The sequence below is a fragment of the Mustela nivalis genome, assembly GCF_964662115.1.
Source record: "Mustela nivalis genome assembly, chromosome: 14".
In the NCBI taxonomy this organism is placed as follows: Eukaryota; Metazoa; Chordata; class Mammalia; order Carnivora; family Mustelidae; genus Mustela; species Mustela nivalis.
Window position 1 is genome coordinate 64325269 of NC_139033.1, and position 14904 is coordinate 64340172.

The window sequence follows — 14904 nt, forward strand, 5'->3', positions numbered from 1 at the left end:
TTCAATTCCAATGGCACTTGAAGGACAAAAAAAAAAAAAAAAAAAAAAAAAAAAAAAAAAAAATCAAATAAATAAATAAATAAATAAATAAAATGTTTTTATATTAGAATGAGGAAATCAGTGATCATTTATTTTAGAAAATTCTCCTTCATGGTCGAAGGTGAAGTGTTCAATAAAAGAAGGTCGGTGCCCCACAATACAATCCCAGTGGACCAACGCGGTCGTTGCTTTATCCAGACCGTTCTCCCGACCAGGTGCACACAACATTGTTAGACAAACTCCAGTCTGTCTTCTCGCTAGGAGAACGGAGAGGTTTGTTAGGAATCCCGAGTCCTAGGGCAAAAGCGTATTGTTTCTTTCCCACAGCCAGCCCTAGTGCTGGAAGTACAACTCTGGGCAGAGTATGTCTTAGGTCTGAATGGGGAACCTAAGAAACTTCGGGAGGCTTTTTTTTTTTTTTTTTTTTTGTCTACACTGACTATCCTTTGCTGTGGATTAGGCCACCGCTTATTACAAATTCAAATCCTATCTATATATTGTTCATGGTTCCTTTGTGTCATCGGGAAATTAAAGTTTGCAGCTGGCCCCTTCATCTTGGCTAATCATGCGGACATAAAGTCCTTAAAGGCCCTCGCAGTGGCCCCCGCGGGGGCCCCACTGCACGCTGGCCTTGGGCGGGACATTGTTCTTCAGCTGTGTTTGCAGCCTCTGCCCCCTCGGTGTTAAGCTCCCGCGGCTCCGAGCCCCGGCATGGGACCGTCCCGCGTCATTTTCCCGCAGCGAGTCCAACACCCACAGGAAACCAGGTCGTGCCGCTGGGCCCGCAACCCGCCGGGGCACCTGGTCCGGCTCCCGGGCTCCTCGGGGTGGCGGCGGCAGCCGAAGGATCCCCGCCGGGGCCGGGGCGGGGGCCGGGCGGCTCCCGGGCTTCATCAGCCTCCCCGGGGCTTGCAAGGCGCGCTAGCTCGGCGCCCGCAGATGCTAATTATCTGGACCCGTTGGGGAGAGCCGGGGCGACAGCGGGGTGGCTGCCGATTTGCCAGCTCCTTACAAATGGATCTGACGCGCTCCGAAACCCTGTCTCCTCTCAGGGATCTTTTAATATCCGGCAGAGTTTACACCTGGCTTCTGAGATTCCTTGAATTAATTGAATTCTCATTAGGAATAACTTCCTGCCTTCCCCCTTCCGCCCTTAACGGCGTGTGACCCGAAGTTCACAGTGGAGCGACTGGGCTAACCGAATCAGGGTCCCTGGCGTCTTCGATTTCATTTCCCACACCACTGTGTGCTCTCCTTTCTCCCCGGGGGACCCGGCCCCGCCACGCTGAGAGGGCAGACCAGAAGCCTTCCGCGGGCCTCCCTTCTGGAAGGGACATTTTTTCAGGCATTTTATTATTTGTGCTGTCTGATGCATCGTGTCGAGTCGAATGCTCTTTACTTTCTTTTGCCTGTTTAGTAATATATATATATTTTTTTCTTTTCCAGTGCTCACATTCTCTTTTAACCTGTCACCGCTTTTAGATGCTCTGGTACGCTTAGTATAGTGGAAATTGTGGGTATGTTTGTGTTGCCCGTTATCATAAACATTCATGGTCCAGGAGACCAGACCAAGCTAGGCTTTGGAAAGTAAAGTTTCTTTCACGCATATGCACTGGGCACAGACTGTGCATTTGTAACCATATCTGCCACATATCCATTTTAAGATACAGTCTTGCCTTATGTTTACCATCTGGGACAGTTCAGGGATGTAAACCATTTTACATATCTCCCACAAAGTTGTAACTATTTTATTATGTTGAGGCTAATTCCTTTTTAAAGAGATCTCATTTCATTTCTGATTTGCCTTGGGATTGTATCCCATTTACACCAGACATAGTCTCTTGGTGACATCACTCTGGCTAAAAAAAAAAAAAAAAAAAAAAAAATGGATGAATGTTTCTGGCAGAAGAATTCTACACCATATAATCATCAGATCTCTAAGGCAGAAAGGGTGAGGAAGGAAAACATTAAGGATGGACATGAGGATTTCTTTTCTGCTTAGTAAAAACACATCCATTTCCCAACACTCGAGTGTTACTTCTTCTCTACTCTTAGAACATTCCTCTCTCCACCCCCATAAATACTTACCTGTATCTTCTAGCAGAGCTCCTAGATGGTTTTATGAATAAACTTATTTGTATATCTGCATCGCCAGTTGATGATAAGCTGCCTGAGGTTAGAGACCATGTCTAACTCAGAATTATATTTCCTTCACCTACGAGAATGGCCATAAGTTGAATGAATGAATGAATGAATGAATGATTAAGCCCATAAATGCCTCTTCTCTCCCCAGAGATCTTTATAACACAAGGTGAAAGATTAGCAAGAAGATTGTAATTGCATGAGCGATTCTTTCTCCTTCACTCTTCACAAGTGTTCTCCAAGCTCAGGACTCTCCTACCAACCACACCGTCTCCCACACAAACCCTCTCTCCTCACTTTATTCTCTCCTGTTCATTTTTTGGTCTCAGCTTAAAAGTCCCTTCCTCAAGAAGGTTCTCTCTGATCCTCTAAAATAAGTTTGGTCTCTCGGTTTATATACACTCCCATGGCGCTACAACGTCCCAGCCACATAGCATCACACTCAGAGTGTGGGGTGAAGAGGGTGGGCGGGCTTCCACAGGGCAGAGGAGAATGTGGGTCTGGGTGAGGGCAGTTAGAAAGGAGGGGCGGGGAGGGAGAGAGAGTGCATAGGGCCCTTTCACTGGGCAGATCCTAAGCTCCTCTACCCCTGGGAGAAACCTAAGCTGTAGGGAGAAGGGCCAGTGATGCACCATTGAATCCCTCCGGCCATGTGCGAGTTTCCTCCCCTTTGTGGGTGCCTTCTCCCTTCCTCCTGGCCTGACCCGTTGTTGCAATGTAAAATATAAACTCACTGCTAACTGCATTAAGCAGAGAACATGTCTATTTCCCCACTGTACATCTGAACCCAGCAGAGTGCTTGTCCTGCTGTAGCTGTAATAGTTTATCAGTGGAAGGAGGGATAATAAATAATAATAAATAATAAATAAATAATTAACAAATAAATAAATAAGAAGGAAGAGGGGTGGGGCGCCTGGGTGGCTCAGTGGGTTAAAGCCTCTGCCTTCGGCTCAGGTCATGATCCCAGGGTCCTGGGATCGAGCCCCACGTCAGGCTCTCTGCTCAGCGGGGAGCACCCTCTCTCTCTGCCTGCCTCTCTGCCTACTTGTGATCTCTGTCAAATAAATAAATAAAATCTTGAATAAAAAGAAGGAAGAGGAGTGATAAAGGAAAGGCAGAAGACAATGTTTATTCATCCTATACTCTCTAAGAACATCAGGAGTACTACTAGTACAGATCTATTTGGGATTTAAGAACAGAAGACAGGATGGGCTGTATTAAGTCTAACAAAGAAAAACAAAGAGAATTTGAGAAAAGCAAAGGCAATAGAATCTTCTCTACCACACAGGCTCCCACATTATTACCACAGGAGGTGTTGCTCCTTCATTGTACATTCCATGTTAGACGCAAGCTGCCCTCTGAGGGGAGATGTGATGGCCTTTCAAACTAAATTGTTTCATGTTTCCATTCATAGTTCAGTGATACTGGTGATTCCAAAATCTTGACTGCCAATTCTAACTTACTTTTATGTCATTCCTATTGAACATTTGCTCATTATTCTTATTCTTATTATCTCTCTATCTGATTATCTATTCTTATTATTATTTCCTATTAAGCATTATTTTAACAAGCATGTTCTAACCCTGTGCTGTGTGCCAGGAGTAAACATGCATGACATGGTTTTTGCTCTTAAGAAGTATGCTCTCTAGTGGGGAGCACAGACCAGGAAATAAGCCATTATAATAAAGCATGATCAGTAGCTCCCAGGTGTAAATACAAGAGCCTGGAGTAACCCCAAACCTTGGGGATCAGAGAAGGAGACACATAAGCTGAGATTTAAAGGATGAAAAGGATAAGCCAGAGGTGGAGGAAAGGACTTCGAGCAGATGGAATGCCCATCTGGGCAGGTACAAATGCCCAGAAGGAGAAGAGAAGATGACATGGAGGAAAGCGGGAAGTCACTGTGAGACGCTCAGGGGGAACTGGTCTACCAAGGGGGTGTAGTGTCATCACTTCCGCTCTGGTAGAGAACAAAGCAGCAGCAGCAGTCTAATCCGTCAGGGTCCCTGAGGAATCCACTGAAATGCCAGAGTGAAAACTGCCTCACTCCCAAGACGTTGGTATAAGGCTTTTCCCACCTACACCCAGAAAAGGCCTGCTGCCTGGGTAGTTAAAAAATAGGGCTGGGCGCTGCAGACTTGGGCCTGCTTTAGTCGAACATTCATGACATGTGACAGTCCTGCCTTTCAAGGATTCCTCCTGTCCTGTCTGGAGTCTCCACCTTTCTTTACTTCTATCAAACTTTGCTTCTCATCTTTCCTACTCACTTTGCATCACATAATATTTGTGGCAGACCCCATTACCCTCGTGGCCAACAGCCACCTTGTACTTTCCCTGGCTGCTGGACCTCAAAGTAATTCAGCTCCTTGGAGCTGGTCTGCCCTTCATAGAAGTCTCAAGCCCTCCCCAGCCCATGGCAGTGAGTGGAGAGTGATCTAAGTCCTTGCGGATTTATACCAAGTGATTGTGATGCAATCTCTCTGATTAGACATAAAGAAAGGTCTGTTCTTGGGAAGGGAGATAAGACAGAGTAGTTCCTATTTTTTCCTCTGAATTTTGTCACCTGCCTATAAAACCTGTGCCAGTCATATTCAGCCAGGAATGGAACCAGCTTACAAGAAAACATATAAATGTAAGGAAGACTGCAGAAGAGAAAGAGAGAAGGCCTTCACCCTTGAGGTTATAGTTGAACCAACCAGCCCTGGAACCATCTTGCCTCTGGACTTCTCATTATTTATTGAAGTCACTTCTCCCTGATTCATTTGGCACTTGTACCTTCGGGCATCCTAACTGATACATTGTTAGAGGTCATCTAGCCCAAACATTCTATTTTAAAGAAAAGGAACTTGAGATCCCAATGGGGTGACTTATTCTTAGCTTCATGGATAGGGAGTTATGAACAAAATAATGTCCAGACTATTTCTGTGGTAGATGGCTGCTGGTTTCCTATGTCGCTAAGAAAAATTTTCACAGGTGCTGATGGAGACCACTGATACCAGGAACACCAGATATATTCATAGGGAAGCCATTTTTAGAAAACTAAGCCACTCAATATCTCTATAGTTGCGTATATAGGAATGTTTGTTCTCCATTCCTTAGACTCTGTTCTGCTTTCTGATTCCATTAATTCATTGAACACATAGTTTGCTAAACACTAGAGCTAATACAATGGATAAAAGAGACTTCATCCTGGTTCTCAAGTGTCTAAATTTAAAACATCACTATTCTCTTTCGACTTCTATAAAGTCGAGCCTTCATTCTGAAAGGGGAGAGGGAGCTCCATGTCAGAAAACAGAAATGAGGAAATAAAGGACAAACAGCTGAGGAAAGACAGCAAAATCTACTTGGTCTGAGCCAGACAGTAGAGTGGGGAGACAAGCAGGCTAAAAAACTGGTCCCCTCTGATGTGGCTTTTTCCCTGAGGGACCATGGGGAGAAGATTTAAACATTGCCTTTCCCTGCCAGGGTTTTGTTTGTTCCTCTGGGACAGGGTTAATTTGGCTCAGTTTTGAAGCATTTGGGAAATAATACAGGATCAAGCAAAGCTGGGAAGAGACATGTCCCAATCCCTAGAAGATGGAGATAGATTGAATGCCAGTGGCAGAATCCCAAGGGCACTATTATAATAGGTTCCAAGTTTAAGGTAAACAAGTTAAAACTTATATTTGGGAACCGGTCCCCTGGGACTTCAGATTGCCCTGCAGCTCCATTCATGGGTGGAATGCATCCTAAAGCATCTGGGAAATTCACATTCCCCTCTCTACTCAGCCGGAAGGACTGGGTACTGCCTCAGCATTGCTTGACTCCATTTCGGACCCAGGATTGGTCTAAACAAAAAGACCCTCCTTGAGAATTGAAAGTTTTCATTTTGGCTGAATCTGGTCTCTTGATAACTCAGAAACTTATTACTGGCTTCTTGGGTCTCTCTACAGAGAAATCAGAAAAGGCATCTACCTACCCCAAAACGTTAGCAAAAGTAACATGTTTTACCAGCTCCAGTCTCCTGTAAAATAGTAGATAGCACCCTCTGCTCCCAAGCTAACACTTTAATAGGGATTAAATTAGATGAAAACAAACATGAAGAGCATCCTTAAAAAGAAAAATCTGACTATCGAGATGGGGAAGATGCAACACTCCTTTGTAGATTCAGATGGAAGTAAGCAGGGGTACATGATGGCGTGATTGCTTGCTGTAGGGGTGAAGAGGGAAGACTGTGGAACCAGACTGCTAGGCCACTAACTAACTTTGTGACCTAGACAAGGTCCCTAGCACCTGTATCTTTCCGTTTCATCCTCTCTAAAGTAGAGTGATGATTATCTCTGTCTCCAAGAGCTGTTATGAAGATTCAACGAGTTAGTACATGGAAAGCTCTTAACACAATGCCAGGCATATAATAGGCACATTAGAACTGTTGGACTTAGGGAGTAAGATCTTTTTTTCCAAACCAGCTGGTGATCTTCTCCTCTTACCACTATCACTGTAAGTCATCATCTTTCCATGGGCAGGCCTCCCTTCAGAAGCATGCGGCCAAGGAATCAACTCAGTGTATTTCTCCCTGTGACAGAATCAGTCTTGGTATCTAGAGAAGGTGAAGGTATTGGTCATGCTGGAATCAGGCACACTTCCTGACCCCTAGGAGGCACTCAGTCAATATTTGTTAGATAGACCAGGCCACTACTCTGGTGGAACATGAGTGAGAATTGCGGAAACCATAACCACGAAAGGGGAATGACTTCAGGCTCAAACTCTGAAGGGCAGAGAGTCAAGGATCTTCCTCCTCAAACCTCTTATAATTACGGTTGTTATTTACTCACTAGGGGAGAACTGGAAAGAGGGTGATAGGAAGACTAGGGGAGCAAGACCTTGAATGTCTAGGAAGGGTAAAGGAATTGGGAGCAGACCTATATTGAACCGATTATATCTCAGGTAACAAGCTAGATGCATTATATATTTTACTTTAATTCTTTTTTTTTAAGATTTATTTATTTATTTATTTGACAGAGAGAGAATCATGAGCAGGCAGAGAGGCAGGCAGAGAAAGAGAGGAGGAAACCGGCTCCCCACTGAGCAGAGAGCCCGATGCGGGGCTCGATTTCAGGACTCTGAGATCATGACCTGAGCCAAAGGCAGAGGCTTAACCCACTGAGTTACCCAGGCATCCCTTCATATTTTACTTTAATTCTGATGCCAGTCCTACCAGGTAGATATATTGTCTACACTTAGTGGAAGTGATGTATCTTGTCCAAGGTCACTCTGTGGGGATCTACACAGCCAAAACTTAGTTCCGTATGTATTTGACCTTGAAGCCCTCAAACTTTCTGCTGCACCTTGCTAACAGAGTCTTCTCTCAATTCTTTGGCATCACTTCTTCTTGAGTTGGGGATTCTGGATATTCTAAAACTACACGGGATGGTAAGGGTGCTGAGTGTCTTCGTGACTTCTCCAAAGCTGGGCTCTATCCAATCCCGCTCTTTGCTTGTCACTGTTGCCTTACTCTCTAACCTGCACGGGTCCACATACTCCACTTCAACTTTTGTTTGTGCCAGTAATTACACACAGTTTTCCAACTATACTTTTTCAAAGCTGTGAGAAAAACAAACACTGATTGCATTTTTAACCAGGAGTGTTTTCTCGGGTTCCAAGACACACTCAGGGTTTATACTGGATTCTGTTAACTCTATCATAGCCATTAATAAATACCACCAAGCCCATCTTGTGTCTGGTCTCTACACTCTTTAGCACCATTGACTGGAGATCTGGGGACACCTTCAAGGTCTAGTTCAGCTTCTTGTTTGCCAAGAAATGCCACACGCAGTTAGGGTAGGCACAGCTTCTTCAAAACAGAATTGGGCTGAGCTCTTCCCCTAGACACTTTCAGCCATCCCATCACATGGTGGAAATACCAAGCCTTATCTCCTTACCTAAAACCGGGAGCCTAGGTCACATCTGGTTCTCTTACCACCCTCCAGCCCCATCCTTTAAAAAGGGTTGGTCCTTTAGGATTCTGCTGTTTAGAATTCCCTAAATGTTTGAAGACATAAAGCCACTCAACCCAAAATGAGCAACAGCTATCCTTGAGAATGCAGACCCCTTGCCTGGCAGGGGCTGCTACCCAAAGCTGCTAGGGGCTTAGTGAGGGGGAGTATCACCCCCACTTTGAGTAGCAGTATGACCTTGGAAAGGCCCCAGCACCATATATTTGTTATTGGCATGCCTTCTTTGGCCTTACAATTATAAATTTCTGTGACATAGAAGAAGACAGAGTTAAGGTCATGATCCATTAAAATGTGATAATTAACATCAAATGTAGCGTAGGGGATAATTAGCTAAATGCATCTTTTTTGGCTTTAATTGATCTTCCTGTATGGTTCCTATAGAAAAAAGGAATCATAAGTTGTCACCCCTTGCCTTTATGAGCCCTTCTTATCTCCTAACACAACACTGCACATGGTGCCTTGTCTCCCGGGGAAGGTCACAGGAAACACCCTGCACTTGGGCTGGTACGTCATTTTCAGACCTCTGGCTGCCAGATTCCACATGCTTCTCACAACTAAGTTTTCACATTCAGTTTCCTCACCTCTTTAAGTTTTGCCAAGCATCTGCTTGCCCTGCCTTTGGGGGAATATTTAAGTGTAATATATAGAAAACTACAATATCAAGAACCGTGTTGGCAACTCTACGTAGTGTTGAGAAAATTCACCCTATCACATTAAAATTGTGGTTATTTTTACACACTGTCAACACCAAGGCTTGGTTTCTAATGGATGTTTCTCTTCCTTTTAAGCTGGGAGAAACTCTCCCAAGCTCTCATTGGGGCACCATTTCTTACTTTTCTCCCTTTTTCGCGGCTCTCCTGTTATCACTACGGGGTTTATACCGGATACGCAGACCTGTCTGCTCATTTTAGGCTGCTTCTTAATTCCCTTTGCGCTGTATTTTTTTTTTTTAATAAAACAACAATCTCCACCTATTATTTCCAAAAGGAGTCACCTCTCACTGAAGCTGTGACAGGCTTCTTATCCTTTGCATTCCAAGGTAAGACAATCAAACTTGGCCTTACTTGCTATCTCTTAACTTTTGCCCTTGGCATCCAGACAACTCCTCGATTCTCAGGATGCTTGCTGCTGAACTTCCTGTCTATATAAATGCGCTCGGGGAGTCTCTTGCTCCTCTAGCCTGCTTCTTCCTCCTCCCAGAGCTTCCCTTTCCCTTTCCATGCCAAGCAATTATTCTTATTAATTATTCCAGCTAGCGGTAATTATCAGCAGTACATGCCCCAAGCCACATTAATAACAGAAATCTCTAGGACACGGAGGAATCAGCTGGGAGGCCCCCTCTGCCTTTTGATTTGCCTGGCGCTGCACGTTATGCTCTCTGCTACTACCCGGGCCCCTCCCGTCATGCCTCTGCTTGGTCTTACGGGTCCCCAGTTGCTACACTCTCTAGCCCTGTTTGATGGTGTGATAAAACAAGGACGGTGCAATCTAGACCTGTGTGATTTAAGCTCCACGTAACTATGGTGGCATGTGAGGCATCTGAACCTCGGCCTAATTGAAAACTCTCCTTAAGAGACCTCCAGGTTGGGTCCTGAACACTCTAGGAATCCTTTGACCCTTATTTGCAACAGTTTTTCGTTTGTATGTGTTCTTGCTCATCCCTCATTTGTCTTGGCTGTCATTTCTAAGTAGTTTGAAACCTCAGTAGGGGGTCTGGGGGTATTTAAAGGAATGTTCTTGTTTTATTGGGAAATTATGAGAAATCAATTTGGTTTACATAAAAATCCCAGAAAATTAAATGAGTAAGGGTGTTCTTTTATCCTTTGTGGAAAACTGTTAATGATGGCCTTCTGACAACTGGTGAACTGGCCCAGTTCACCAAAACATTTTGGACAAAAAAGCAAATGACGAGGAACAGAGAATAGATGGAATCCTTTTAGAAGAGTGCGTATTTCTTCCCAAAGTCACATTGGGTACTAAAATGAATGTGTGTGCTTAAGAAATGAGATGCTGCCTTTTGCTAATGTAGCTCCTAACAGGGATTTGGAAACCATCTGCCCATAGGAATCTTCTTTTTTTAGTCCAAATCAACAAAGTTTGAAACACTTGGATACAGTGTCAACTCTGACTTACTACAATTGCAAACCATCAGCAAGTTTCCGGAGATGTTGCAAGGCAAGGCGCTAATTTGCAGATGCTATAGCAAAGATCTTATTACTAAACCACTACAGACCACATGTGGCAATGGCAAGAATCAGGTGGAAAAGAAATAACAAAAAAAAAAAAAAACTTTCAGCATTGTCAAAACAGTGCTTCTATTGGTTGTTGCCAAGTGAACAACAAAAGAGAGAAGCTAGTTTTTCTTTAAAAAAAAGAAGAAGAAGAAGAAGGGGTGGAACAAGGAGGGGTATGTGAAGCAATGTGGAAAAGATAAAATTTTAAGAGTGATGCTATTTCACTTAAAGACACTAGGAAGAACAAAAGTAATAGGAAGGGCCTCATCCTGACACCGTGCATACTGGCTTCCAGCATGAAATACCGATGCATAATTGTTGAGGCCACTGGTAAAAATTCAGTCCTTTGCAAATTTATTTAATTTAAATAAGCTCTCCCAACATTGGGGGAATGTGTTCTCTCAGTGTGCTTCATTAGTGTAGCTTACACCACAAAACTGGCTGTATTGAGAAAGATTGCACCATTATCAAATAATTAGGAATGCCTTAGCAGGTGCATACACTTACCTTAGTAATTAAACCCTTGTTAAAACACCAAAATCCAGAGACTTTAAATGGTTACAGCATCCCAAAGGAGGTAGCCCAGAAAGTGATTCTATAAGGTAGTGTCATTGGGGAACAGGGATATTGAGCAGAATCTCTTTTCCTCTTGGGATGCTTACCAAGCACATCTGTGCACATCATGAGATGCAATAAAAATTGCAATGACAATGCTAGACAAACACCCACTGCACAAGACGCTGGGCAGAGCCAGTGCCATCCTGCTTGGAAGCAGGTACTCTGTAACTGGGCTCTGTGCTGCCATTGTTTTAAGCATGGATTATGAGACAAAGAGGAAATACAACGAAAATCTCTGGAAGACTCAGGCTACCCTCTTCACTTTAGGGCGAAGAGGGTAGCCAATATGAATTTCTCATCAAATGCCTCCATAACAACCTCTGAAGTTTTTCTTTGACACAATGCAAAGGTTGGATAGTTTTTTTTTTTTTTCCTCCCCACTGGTTTTTGAGGTATAGCCCCATGTAAATATGACACACAGTCCCCAATAAGCTAACATTCAACAGCAGTTCCTAAAATCTTGCTGCCAGCAGTGTTAGAGTGATCCATATAATTACAAATTAGATCCATTTACTGGGGTCTGGTTGCCCATGCAAGAGCTTGCCTTCCATATATAAACATAATTGTGATAAATCTGGACTCAATAGCCATGGGGCATTCTGAAGATGATATCTAGAGGTTGCCATGACAACTCCCTAGAATTCCTGCTGTCTTTTCATGGTAGAGTTCCTAGCTAAAGCCTGGAAGGTATCTGAAATAAATCATCAAAAGTTGGGACAGCTGGAATTGGTCCATGGAAGCAATCCAAGTATGTGGGTCCATAAGTCCTGTGGTAAGGAGGTTGTCACTTGAGGACACATTTCCATCACTTGGTGGAATTTAGGCAACATATCTGAAGCAATAGGATTTCTAGGGAGCCTGGTGTTCCTGGGGCTGAGATAGGATGATATTGATACTACGGGCCTCAGGCAACCACTGGTGGAATCACTTCCTGGGAGAAAAATACCATACGTTCCTCAAACACACACATATTACAGGGAGCTCTGTGGACCCAGTCTTACAGCAAAAGATACTGTCAACCCTATAAATGACACCTAGCCTTCATGTGAAACTGTCTTCATAGAAGAGACCACTCTTGGTCTGGGGGTAGGTTGAAGACTGCCTCGCTAATTCTGGTTCTGAGGCTCTCGAGCTGGGTCCTGGTTAGACCATTCATTTTCAACTGGAAAAGTCTAGAGTCATTTTCCATATTTATGAAAAGAGGATACATACCCTGAGCTAAGTTGGTAATTGTGAGAATTGAATAAATGAACAAATACAGAGCACAGTGCCTGACATTTACTAAATACTCAGTAAATCTCTTCTTTCATTCCACTCTACAGACATATAAAGCACCACGACATAAACATAAGACATATTGTCGTATTATTCAACTCTAGAATCTACACATTGCCAGGCATTTCATTGAGACTCGGTTACTTGGCCAGAACAGTACTCACAGTTCAATTTGCGCATAATAATAATGTAACTTTTCAAAGGGCAAGGGGAAGTGGTTGTTCTACTGGCAATATCAACAGACACATAGATATCATGGAATAGTTTAAGTGATAAACAGCTGAGAAGACCAGAGTATTTGAATCATCTATTCCTTTATGCCATAAATTCAGTTAGGTGGTAGTTTTGCCCCTTCACTCTGCCCTGAAGTGAAGGAAAGTTTGAAGTAACAAAAAGAGGATTCTAGTTTGAAATCGTTGAGTCTGGACCTGCAGATGTTTCTAACACATCACTCAACCAACCACATAGTATTTTCACCTGTAAAATGGCATGTCTGCTAGAGCAAACAAACTATAGATTTTATTCAAACATTTTTTTCAAACTGTATATTTTATATATTTAAATTTTTCTTTGAAGTATAGCACACATTGAGAAAAGTACACAAATCATCAGTCTATAGCTTGATGAATTTTTACAGATGGTAATGATTTTATATTTTAATTTTATTTTTTTATTTATTGATTTTAAAGATTATATTCATTTATTTGAGAGAGAGAGAGATACCAATAGTGAGAGAGAGCACGAGAAGGGAGAAGAAGGAGAAGCAGATTCCCGCTGAGCAGGGAGCCCGACTCAAGGGACTTGATTCCAGGACCCTGAGATCAGGACCTGAATCGAAGACAGATGCCTAATTGACTGAGCCACCCAGGATCCCCTTAATGTTATATAAATATAGTTATAAAAGGTTAACTTTTTTTGTCTTTGAATGTTATATTAAGATTTTAGAATTCAAGTGTTAACAGGATTTTTATTCCTTTTCCTTTTTTAAGTTAGTATATAGTAAATTTGATCTTTTTTAGGGTGCAGTTCTAAAAATTTTAGCATATGCTAGAACTCTATAACCCCTACCAGATTCAGGATATGGACCGGTTCCATCATCCTAAAAATCTCCCTCATGCCATCTCCTTGTAGTTGACTACTGGCAACAATTCACCTGTTATCTGTCTTATAGTTTTGCTTTTCAAGAATATCATACTATAAATGAAATCATACAGCATGTAAACCTTTAAATCTGGCTTCTTTTACTTTGCTTTTGCAATTTACCCATCTTGCCACATATATAAATAGTTCATCATTTTTACTGATGAGTAGTACTCCATTGTAAGGATGATACATAGTTTATCCATTCACTCATTGAGAGAGTTTTGGGATATAGATAGAGTGGATGGTTATCAATAGGGCCATAAACATTTGCATGTTCTTATGTGAATAGAGTTTCCATTTCAGTGGGGTAAATATATAGGAGTTGGATTCCTGGGTCTAAACTATTTCTACTAAATCCACCTAGCACTACAGTCTACATTGTCTTGATCAATAAACTATTTCCATCTTAGGATATGCAGAAATTCAGATTTTGGAGAGATGGTAACGTTCTCTTACAATTCTCAGATCAGAAAATGCCATTCTTATAATTGAACTTCTCCTTTTGCTCCCCCCCCCTTTTTTTTTAAAGATTTTTATTTATTTATTTGACAGAGAGAGATCACAAGTAGACAGAGAGGCGGGCAGAGAGAGAGAGGAAGGGAAGACAGCGGCTTAACCCACTGAGCCACCCAGGTGCCCCTCCTTTTGCTCCTTTTAAATAGGTAATTTTCTACTATAATTATTATTAACAGAATAGACTCTTTTTAAATTTACTAATTGAAAGTATCTCTATACATATTTGAAAGGAACATTGCAGGCATCATTAAGTCGCATCCCTAACTAGTTCAGCATCTGTCTCCTAGGGACTGGATGTTCCTCTATTTAATGAGAATACCATTATCACATCCATCACATCCAAGAAACACAAGATTGGTTTCAGGTTAGTGGGGGTTTTTTCTTTGAACACTTTAAATATTTTATCCCACTTTCTTCTTGTTTGCATTATTTCTGAGAAGTTGGATGTGATCCTTATCTTTGCTCTTTTATGGGTAAGGTGTTCCTGTCCTCTGCCTTCTTCCAGAATTTTTCTTTATCATTGATTTTCTATAGTTATTATATGTGTATTATATTATATGTTTATATATTGTATGTGTGTATATATATGTGTGTAATTATATGTGTAGGTGTAGTATTTTTGGCATTCATCCTACTTGGTATTCTCTGAGCTTCCTGGATCTGTGGTTTGGTGTTTGACATGAATCTAGGGAATTCATTATTGCTTTAAATATCTTTTCTATTCCTTTCTCTATTTCTTCTCCTTCTAATATCCCACTATGCATATGTTATACTTCTTGCAAGCTTTCCCACAGTTCCTTGATATTCTGTCCTTATTTATTTATTTATTTATTTATTTATTTATTTATTTATTTCTGTCTTTGTTCCCTTTGCTTTTTAGTTTTTGAGAATTTTATTAAGATATCCTCTATCTCAGAGCTTCTTTCCTCGACTGTGTCCAA